The following is a 10653-nucleotide window of genomic DNA, read 5'->3' as shown; positions in this document are numbered from 1 at the left end:
TACAAACTACAATAAGTAAATACCACTTATCTCTAATTCCTCCCCAAGCAAACTCCTTGAAGTTCCTCTGAATCTCTTCCTTTCCTTACAGTACACAGAATTCTTTTTCGAAGCGGCAAGGAGGAAGAAATCTCTCACTTTCTCTCCACTCTTACAATCTCTCAAAGAATTCCTCACAATCTAACCCTAAATTAAACTCTCTACACTCTACCGGACTCTCTACACTCTCTTCAACTTCCACTCCCCAACTCCTCAAGTTTCGGCCAAAAGTTTCTCTTAAAGTTGTAGAAGAGTTTTTTCAAGAGTTGTCTAAGCATCCCCTCAAAAATCGTCCACATTCAATGCAACTGTTGAGATAACCCCCGATCTCACCGTCGGCGGCCTCGAGGGCGCTGTTGGTAGCCTTCTAGAATATTTAATTTTAAACTCTCGGGAAAAACCCATCGTCGGCGCCGTTGGGCTCGTCGTCGGCGCCCAAGTTCAAATCTTCATATTTTGGTCTTTTTCGCTCCAAATTAGCTCATTTTTGCATCTTTTTGCTCCAATGACCATAATTCAACATACCTGCAACAAAACATTAAAAATACCATTCTTTAAAGTGCAATATCATCAATATTAGTATAAAATAGGTATGAAAATCTCAACATATTTTTCTTTGGTCAACTAACACCTTATGTGTATGCACTCTCATTTGCACTCTTGCATGTTTATCCATACTTGAATTTTGTATGTTTTTCATGTGTTTGTAATTTGCACTTAAGCTACACCCTCCTCGGCACACTCACCTCTAAGTCACTGCCTTATCAGCACACTCACCCCTGAGTCACTGGCTCCTCGACACACTCACCCTTGAGTCATTGCCTCTTTGACACACTCATCCCAGAGTCACTGTCCCCTCGGCACACTCACCTTCGAGTCACTCCTGCATCGACACACTTACCCCTCGAGTCACTGCCTCCTCAACACACTCATCTTCACTTATGTTTATATGCATTACATGCACCACTCTGCACAATTAGCGCATTCGTCATTAGCATTTCACTCCATATTCTAGTAGCAAATGTTTGCTACTTTTCAATCGCACTTACACGGACAGAATGATCACACTACATTGGATCAGTTTGCGTTTGCATGTGTTTTCCAACCGTCTTAATGATGAAGCTACCTTGTTAGATGAGTGATTCTTTATTGGTTATGATGTAGAAACTAGTATTGCGTGCAAGGATGTATCAGTGGGTAATACTAGCTATTGCATCGTGGACCAACATGCATATGTTGTGCTAAGGTTCCAAGGGTGTCTAATAGGCACCACTAGGCTTTTTCTTTTCTTAGGACCAAATTTAAGAGTACATATATATATATATATATATATATATATATATATATTATTTGCTTGTTTTATGTACCATGTTTTTAAAATCTACTTTGAAACTACTTGTGTCCTTACCTTAGACTATATATAGGGTCAGCCTTTATAAAACCTATGTTTTTAAAAAAACTTGCATATATATTTTATTTTATTTATTTTATTTTTTTGCTTTATGTACCATGTTTTTAAAATCTACTTTGAAACTACTTGTCTCCTTACCTTAGACTATATATAGGGTCAGCCTTTATATAACCTATGTTTTTTTAACAAACTTGCATTTAGTGGCGCTTTTTAGAAACATTAGAACCTTAGGATGAGGACGGAGATGCTGACCTCATCAAAACTTACGCCAACCATCTGACTTAACCTTGCACTCACTTAGATGGTGTGATAGGACACAATATGTTAGATGGTGTGTTAGGCTAAGGACTAAAATAGTTTGTAGTCTTTTTTGATGTCATGACTATAGTTCTACGTTGGTTTGGTTGCCCTAAACAGACAACACATTTTCTGTTGCTTTATGTGTTTATTGGGTGAGCGACATGTGCACTACTACATTAGGGGTAGTCTAATTTGTAAGGAGTCCGGTCTAAGAGGGAGGAATTGTAATGATTTATCTAATCATAGTTTCTTCAAGTGATGTTAACTCTCCTTCATCCAGGCATGGCACACGACATTGCATGTGTGTAGCTTTATATTAACCTTATTTTCATGCAGGTTGAGTCTTGTTTTTTTATTTACTTTTTCTATGTATTTTTTTAGAGTCTGCATTATAAATAAGGTATGGGCATGAGTTTAAAGGCACCAGACAGAACCATGTGATAGGGACCGGGAGCTGCTTGCTCGTGTCTCGTACCATTATTCTTAATCGCATTGATATATATAATTAGAACCATGTGTGTACTTATGCATTGCTTTGTCGTCTTTTTCTTTTCTGGGATATGTTGTCGACCAAGCAGCACCCGACCTTTCTTATTCCTTTAATTCAGTATTACCAGTTTTGCTCTTTTTGGCTTGTGATTTTGTCTTGGAATCGTATGGATCACTTAGGCTCTTGAGGGCCTAAAATTTTTTAAACTTTCTATGAATATTTAATAATAAAATTTTGAGACTAATTAAAATATAAGCTTCAATTATTCAGAATTTTCAAAATCTATATGTACTTTCCTGCATGGCCTACTGGCTGGATATTAGTTGAGTTACATGTATGGCTATGCGCCTAGTCATAATTAATAGAGCCTGTACACTTATGACTTAATAACTGCTTCATTTGCATGTTTCAAGGTGACAAGTCGTCATGCTTCTCAAACCGTATTAACACATCATAAGTTTTATACTTAAGTGATTGTCTAGTGCGCTTATAATGTTAGTGGTTTTCTTAGCCCACACGGGGAGTAAGCCCTTTGTTGAAAGTTCTTTTCAGCTTTGTAGTTTGACCTCTCCTCTCTTTTCCACTCCATTGACATCCTTGCTACATTGGTAGGTTTAAGTCCCGCCTTTGCTCTTCCTGCCTACATAGGATCATAGGATTACAGTTTTCCTTCTCTTAACCTTAGGACTACTGAGGTCCCCTTGGATAATATGATTCGTAGATTGTTGATAATGTGGTCTCTGGCTGTGTTAAATCAACTAACTTCAATATTAGGTAACATTGTGCCCTAATAGTTTGGGATGACGAATCCATAGTATTTTGACCTGGCTACCTCTACTTGATTAGGATCACTCTTCCTTTTCTTTACTAAGACCTTTGAGCTCAATTTTTCTCATTGACACTTTGTTGATGTCATCTTATAGGTCCCAATTGTGGATATGTCGTCATCCATTTGGGATACAATGATTCACCCTCTACCCATATGGCTCAGTTTGGCCTTAGAAGCATAGTGTGGACCCTATAGGATGACTTAGCTATTTCATAGGCCCTGATCACCGATAAGCTGTCATCTATATGGGATTGTGAGAGACTTACTCTCTACTCATATGGATCAACGCAAGCTTTGAGAGCATCAAGACACTCCTGTGGAATAACCATCCTTTATGACACCATTTACTAGTCATTATACAAGTGTAAGCATGATTCCTTTAATCGAGAGTGTTCTTGGTTACCCCTAAAATGTAATTAAACAAAGTCATACGTCTCTTTGGGAGTTGTTCTTGACCCTAAAACAAGCACACACACTTAAATCTTTGGTTGTGGGTGACCAAATAAAAATATGTTGAGATTTTCATACATATTTTATACTATTTTTGATGATATTGCACTTTAAAGAAAGGTATTTTTGTTGTTTTGTTGCAAGTATGATGAATTATGGTCATTGGAGCAAAAAGATGCAATAAAGAGCGAATTTAGAGCAAAAAGGATCAAAATGTGAATATTTGAACTAGAGCGCCAACGGCGAGCCCAACGACGCCGACAGTGAGATTTTCCCGAGACTCCGATCAATATAATTTAGAAGGCCCGCTGACGACACCCTCGAGGCCGCCGACGGCGAGATCGACAGTTATTTCCAAAGGTGCATTGGCATTGAATGTGGACGTGCATTGAATGTGGACGATTTTTTGAGGGATGCTTAAGCAACTCTTAGGAAAACTCTTCTACAACTTTAAAAGAAGATTTTGGCCAAAAATTGAGTGGGGTTCCGGGAGAGTTGCAAGTGTTGGGAGAGTGTAGTGAGTTTAATTTAGGGTTAGATTGTGAGAAATTCTTTGAGAGATTGTAAGAGTGGAGGGAAAGTGAGAGATTTCTTCCTCTTTGTTGCTTCGAAGAAGAATTCTGTGTGTTGTAAAGAAAGGAAGAGATTCAGAGGAACTTCGAGGAGTTTGCTTAGGGAGGAATTAGAGATAAGTGTTATTTACTTGTTGTAGTTTGTATGACTTTGCTTTTATACATAAATTCCAAGTTTTGTTGTGTCTTTCCCATGAGTTCTGAGTAGTTTTCTCTGTTTTTCTCCTTTTCTTGAGATTTGTGAAATGGTGATTTAAATTGGTTGAGCCTTAAAAATTTTAAAGAAGTTGTGATGATATTTTCACTTTGATCTTAATTTACTTTCAATCTGACCAATTTCTTTGTTAAAATATGTTGAGTTTTACAACTAAAGTGAAGATTACATCCAAGATTCAGGGAGGTCAAAGCCATTGGAAGTTGGGTGCAAATAAATAGGGAAATAAAATTATCGGGCGTAGAATTGGAAACTTTAGAGTGACAGACTAAAATCCTCAATTCGGTCCTATCATTTTGGAGCTGAAGTGTAGATGTTAGTCCTCAGTCGAGGGGAACGTGGGAGCTCCGAAGTGAGAGTCGGTATCCTCCCATCCTAGCCGCAGATTCAGTAAACAAGCATAGGATTAGTCAACGTTCTTTATGCCTGGACCAAAGGGTAAAGAATATGTATGCTCCTATTTGGCACAATACAATTTGAACTGATTCACTTTATCCATTCACTATAATTTCTTGACAAGGAGAAGGATGATTTCTTATATATTGAATTTCACATTAGAAACTTTATTAGTAGAATTAGTTATTTAAGAGTTATTAAAATTACATATTTATTTCAATTGCCTATTAGTGACGGATAAGCAATTTGAATTATATTGTTGTTATTAAGTATTGATTTTCTAAAACCTTAGTTCGTAGTTCTAATATTACTCCTTGTGGGATTGATACAGTGATAGAAAAGCATGTGACTTCTTCACAAATAAAGAGGAGAAAAAGAATGAAAACACAATCACAGAGCAAAATCTCACTGAAACCAACATGTAACTGCCTTCTCACACCTAATGCCTCACTTTAAACACTCACAATATGAAAATAGTTAAATAATATAACATTTAACCGTTCACACACACTCTTAAGCACCCTGCTTATATTGTATTCCCTTTAAGAACTGCTCCCCCCTCAAAGAATGTCAAATTTTCCTTCAATAAATGTCTTATCAAGGTCTATGTAATGTGACTCTATAATTACGACACTATTTTTTTTTGGATCTTGTTTGTCCTTTTGTCCAAGAGAATATTCATCAATAATGGTGCAGTGTTGATTTGTTTCATCCACTTTGGCTTGGCATGACTTTGTCATGATGTCATGACATTGACTCTGACATTATGGCACTGAAATGGGCACTTTGATGCTTATCACCAAGTGTCTATATATTGAGCTTTTAGAAAATAATTCACATTGAGACTCTGACCTTGGCTTTGTGGCACTGGTACCTAGTGTTGCAGCACATAAAATAACTTCAATAATTTTTTTTAAGGGGAAACCCTCTGCATAAAAGACATAATTATGTAAAAATTATAGAAAGAAATATTAAATAAAATCACATATATTTATCATTTTACTAAGTTTTATTATCACTTAACACATACATATATTGCTTAATATATCATTTAATGTCAACTTGTAGACCATCATTGCTAAGATGTTATTGCTCATTGAGATACAATGATTCACTCTTTATCTTGTGGCTTAGTTTTCCTTAAGGCATGAGGCAACCCTGATGAAATAATGATATAATTAATTGATATGTCTAATTAAAAGAATCTAGAATAAAAGTAAATTTTTATTAAGTAAAATTTTCCTGGATATCTCCACAGATGCAATTAGCTTTTAAAGCACATTTTTTTGGGAGTGCTCACATAATAAAAATAAAAGTAAATTGTTCTCTAGTTATGGTGGAAGGTTTCTAATTATAATTTACTAAAGTAACTTTATTTCTTGTCGACCTACATTTTTGATTCATCTTCCAGAAATCTTCTGATGAGAATTATGCAACCCCTTTTATACTCACTTTTAATTCATATTCTATTTTACTTCTTCTCTCAGACTTTTCCATCCCCATCCTAACTTTCATCCTGATATGGAATGATGTGATAACTATGAAAGAGAGGCTTCTTTTGTAGGGGAAACTTAGAATAAATGGTGATGAATCAAGCATAGTAGGGACAACATGAACCTTAAATCTAAATAAAAGTATATAAAAATGAGATAAAGATAAAGCAAAACATTATGTATAAAAAAATAAAAGATGCTCATCTCTAAGTTAAGAAATAAACTAACCGAAAGCAATTTCTAATTCAGGAGAACAACTACTATATTAGAAGATGATTAATGTGCCTTCTCATAACTCTTTTTTTTACTCTTTCCTCATCAATTTGATGAATGTTCTTAGATCTATTTTTTAAAAATCTGAGTGGAAATCATCTTTAAGTTTGATTTATCATATAATAGTTTATGACTTTATATAGTCGCTTAAGACACTGTGTAAGAGAACTTCTCATAATAGATAAAATATTATTAATCAGACTATGATATGAATTTGTTGGAGGATGAGAAGTTGATGGATGAATAACTTTTAATTACAAATTATAAGATAGAAATGCTTGCATCATATGAGATACTCTCATAATACTCAATTAGGATTAGAACAATAAATAACTCGTAAAATATATAGAATAAGTAGTAATTTAGACATATATTTCTTTTCAATACCTATTTAATCACAATAATTTAGGATAATTATCCATTGAAGCTTAAAAAAGGAAACTGAATTGGTGACAAAGAAGAAGAGGTAAAAGCATAATAGCTGATGGGGTCTTAGAAAGTTTTCCAATGGTTAATTTTTCCATAGTAAGAAATCAATTGTGTCCTAGAAACTATAAGAGTATTCATTATAATTTGTAAGAGTGGTATTTAAGAGATTAGTTTTCATTATGTATAAGATACTCATTTAATTATTTGAAGTAGGTAAGACCCCTCCTCGAAACATAATGGGACTGCTGAGGCGAATTTTGGCTCTCACTAGGGAGATGAATGTGCTATGGAGTTTTATTCATAGGGAGGGGAATTTTCCTACAAATTGATTGGCAAAGAGTGGCGCTCGACTTGAGGTTGTAGCCGCGTATATTTTAGAGATTATTGTGTGAGTTGTAATCTCTAGAATTTGATTTCATAGGTTTTCTTCTTTTTTTTTTAGTGGAGTTGTACTTTTTTGGGGTTTTGTGGCTAAGGAACAATATATATATATATATATATATATATATATATATATATATAATCCCACTTCCCTTTGTTTTTCATGCAGCCTTTACTTGTTGACATGCTAGGTTTCTGCCCACTGCGGCCTTTGGTCAACACATGTAGAGCCCACAAAGCGCATAAAAAAACGATCTACGTGAAGTCAGACCTCTCATTCTGAAAGCTGTTTAGACAAACGTTGACTTGAGCATCACCCAAAAGTTCTTTTTTTCCGCACACGTATAGCTTTAAGGCGGCCCCCATTGCGTTTCATGTAGCTGCCTCGGGATGAAGAGTAAAAGCAAACTGTGACCGGACGGTGCCATCTCAAGCCAAGTGGTTAACGTTTTGCATTTACCGTATGCATATCACTGCCAACTTCAAAGATATTACACTAAACATGTAAATGTATGTAAGAAATGCATCTGGAGAAAATTTTATAGATTAAAAGATAAAAATACGGTCAAGAATGGCACATCAGAAGGAGTAGGAACCACGTCGAAAGAAAACCAAAGAATCACTCGGACTAGCTACAGCTCCTTCAGAACAGGAGTTGGGCCAACTGAATAAAGTTTGCCAACAATGCCCTATTGATAGCCTAATTCTATGACAACAACATGGGTTTGCCATTCAAGGCTCAATTGCCATCAGTCGGGCTAAGACAACTGGCTGACTTGCTCATGTCGGCCGATGAAGTCCAGACAACCGAGTGAAATGTGGACGATTGAATCACCGCTATGGCTGATTGATAGCCCCAACTTAATAGAGTCGACCGAATTTACCTGACTGGCCCAAAGATTACAGGTCCTCCCCGACCTCCTTTATTTTGTGTATAACGGGTAACACCTAGTTCGACACCTTTTAAGGCTGGCGCCTCAATTTCTGCTCCCCTCCCCCGTGAGGGTACATTTACTGCCTAAGGGTGACTCGTAAGTTATTTTAAACTTTATATTATATTTGTTCTTTATTTATATGTTTTTTGGTAACTAAATTTTTTTTTCTTAAGCAGGTTAATTCCCTACAAGATTCATGTCACCTACATTACAAAGATAATCTGGAGTAGGTACAATGAGTCGTATCTCTCATAGAAGTAAATTCCAGTAGCCACTCGGGACATATGGTTCGGGAGTTCGAGGTATGATCAAGTAATTTAATCAAAATTATAAATTTAATTTATTTGTTACACTAACACATGGATTATTTTTCTTGTTGCAATGGTCTTTCAACTAGCTCTCAGAGCACCACCACGAGATCCACTAGATCATTGAGATTCAGGGCAAGCATTTGCTTGGTAACATGTTCACCACAGCCCGCCGCAAGGGCAAGTGGCCGACCAAGATTGGTGAGGAGCTCCGGGGTTAGCGAACCGCAGTTTGGGCCCTCCTGTTTATGAGAGGAAGAGGGAGACAAATCAGCTGAATTGAACCAATCGTACGAACCAATTACATAGGGGCTAGGGGAGCTGCGCTTCATATTGGAGGATCAGTCCACAATATGAAGCACTGTAGGCCAAAGAGTCCAATTGTGAGCCTTTTGTTGCAAAGATGCATGTCCGAACTCATTGGCCCCCAAGGACGCAGTTGTGGGAGCATTCTTGGCAGGTTTTTGTAGGTAAGAAAATTTCAAACTTTATTTTGACTCTTACTACTCAAAGTTTCAATTAAACATTGGTTACAGTTTTGCAGAAGGAGTTTGAGCAGCTCCGGGAGAACAACGGCCACTCAACCTGAGACTTTTGCTTGCAACAGTGGTAATCGTTCTACATTGCACAGTCCGAGATCTTGTTTTGGACTCTGGAGGCGAGGAAGAAGTGGACGGTTTATGGCTTAGGTTCGAAGGGTATGACCATCGAGGCTGAGATCTCTGATGGTCCAGTACTGAGTTTCCCAAGCTCCGCACAGCCAGATTAGGAGCCTCTTGTTAGGCAAATTATTGTAGTGAATGAAGATCGAGCTCCGCCAGTTGCGTGAATAGATGCTAAAAGGCCAACATCGAGTTGTGGACTTTATAGCCCGCATGGCGGAGACTTTAGCAGATCATCGGGGCAAGCGGTTGGTCATAGCCGTAAAGGTAAAGGAAGAGGAGTAGAAAGATGATGAGTAGTTTCTTTTTATGTTTTTTTTTCAATTTGTCAAAATTACTTTTAATATTTATTGAAGAATTTTTTGTTAATTTTATTATTATTATTTGAGACAATTTGTGATAGTACCTTACTTTTCATTATTGATATGTATTTGAACTTTGATCTATGTTGATATGGCCGGATAAAATATGGTTGAGAAGTGAATTTTTTATTGCATGCAAGTTGTGGAAATATAATATCTCTTTTTTTTTTTTCAGTACAGTGAGTTTGCATCTGATTTGTGTCTATTTTGAATTGAATAATCTGACACTAAATTAATAATAATAATCCGCCGTTCTTTGATATTAACTGCCACAAATTTTACGGTAAACCAACAAATAATATTAATATTTTCAGATATAAAATTCAGCGCACGTGTAGCCTAAATAAATTCGACAATAATACAAGGCAAATAATTGGTGTCGAATCTTTTCGATGCAAAATGGACGGAACTAATATTATGGACACCCGATTTATCTGTGAAAGAAATAGGACGCAAATCCGACATAAGCATCAAATTTTGTCAGATTGGATTCGATTTGCGCTCGATATGACCAACATAAATTTGTTTAATTCTTGTGAAGAATAGTGGCAGATGGCCACAGTGGCTATAATTGGATGCTTTAATAATAGTACTTAGCCACAAGGTCATAGTTGGTAATTTCAATAAAGACATTTATTGCTCATAAAAACTATAGTTGGTAGTTGCAACAACAATAGTTGATTACAAACTATAGTTTCAAGTTGTAATAATAGTAGTTGGTCATAAAGCTCGTAATTGGTAGTTATAATTTAACATCAAAAATTACACTTTGATCTATACATCGCAAAGAAAATATATGTGTTAGATGCAAAAATCATATTTTCACTATAATGGTTGCAATTTGTGCCTTCGGTGGTTGGTGGACTGTTGTGGCATGTGGTGACAATCGGCAGTGGTCGACCAATTGCTACAAATGCCTCTCCAGAATAAGATCTAGAATTTCACTTCTACTTTTTCTCCTACTCCACTCTCATGTGAAAAGATGTGGCATATTTATAACATTTTTGGAGAGAAGCGTTTTGGTCTTTCGATGCATTACTTCCCTAACCACCCGATAAAGTGATCAATGTCGATGCCCTTAATTATAAATGGGCTTTTATTGATTTGAA

This window comes from Phalaenopsis equestris, unplaced genomic scaffold (assembly GCF_001263595.1).
Source record: "Phalaenopsis equestris unplaced genomic scaffold, ASM126359v1 Scaffold000070, whole genome shotgun sequence".
Lineage (NCBI taxonomy): Eukaryota > Viridiplantae > Streptophyta > Magnoliopsida > Asparagales > Orchidaceae > Phalaenopsis > Phalaenopsis equestris.
The sequence above is the reverse complement of the archived record's forward strand: the minus strand, read 5'-3'. Positions refer to the sequence as shown.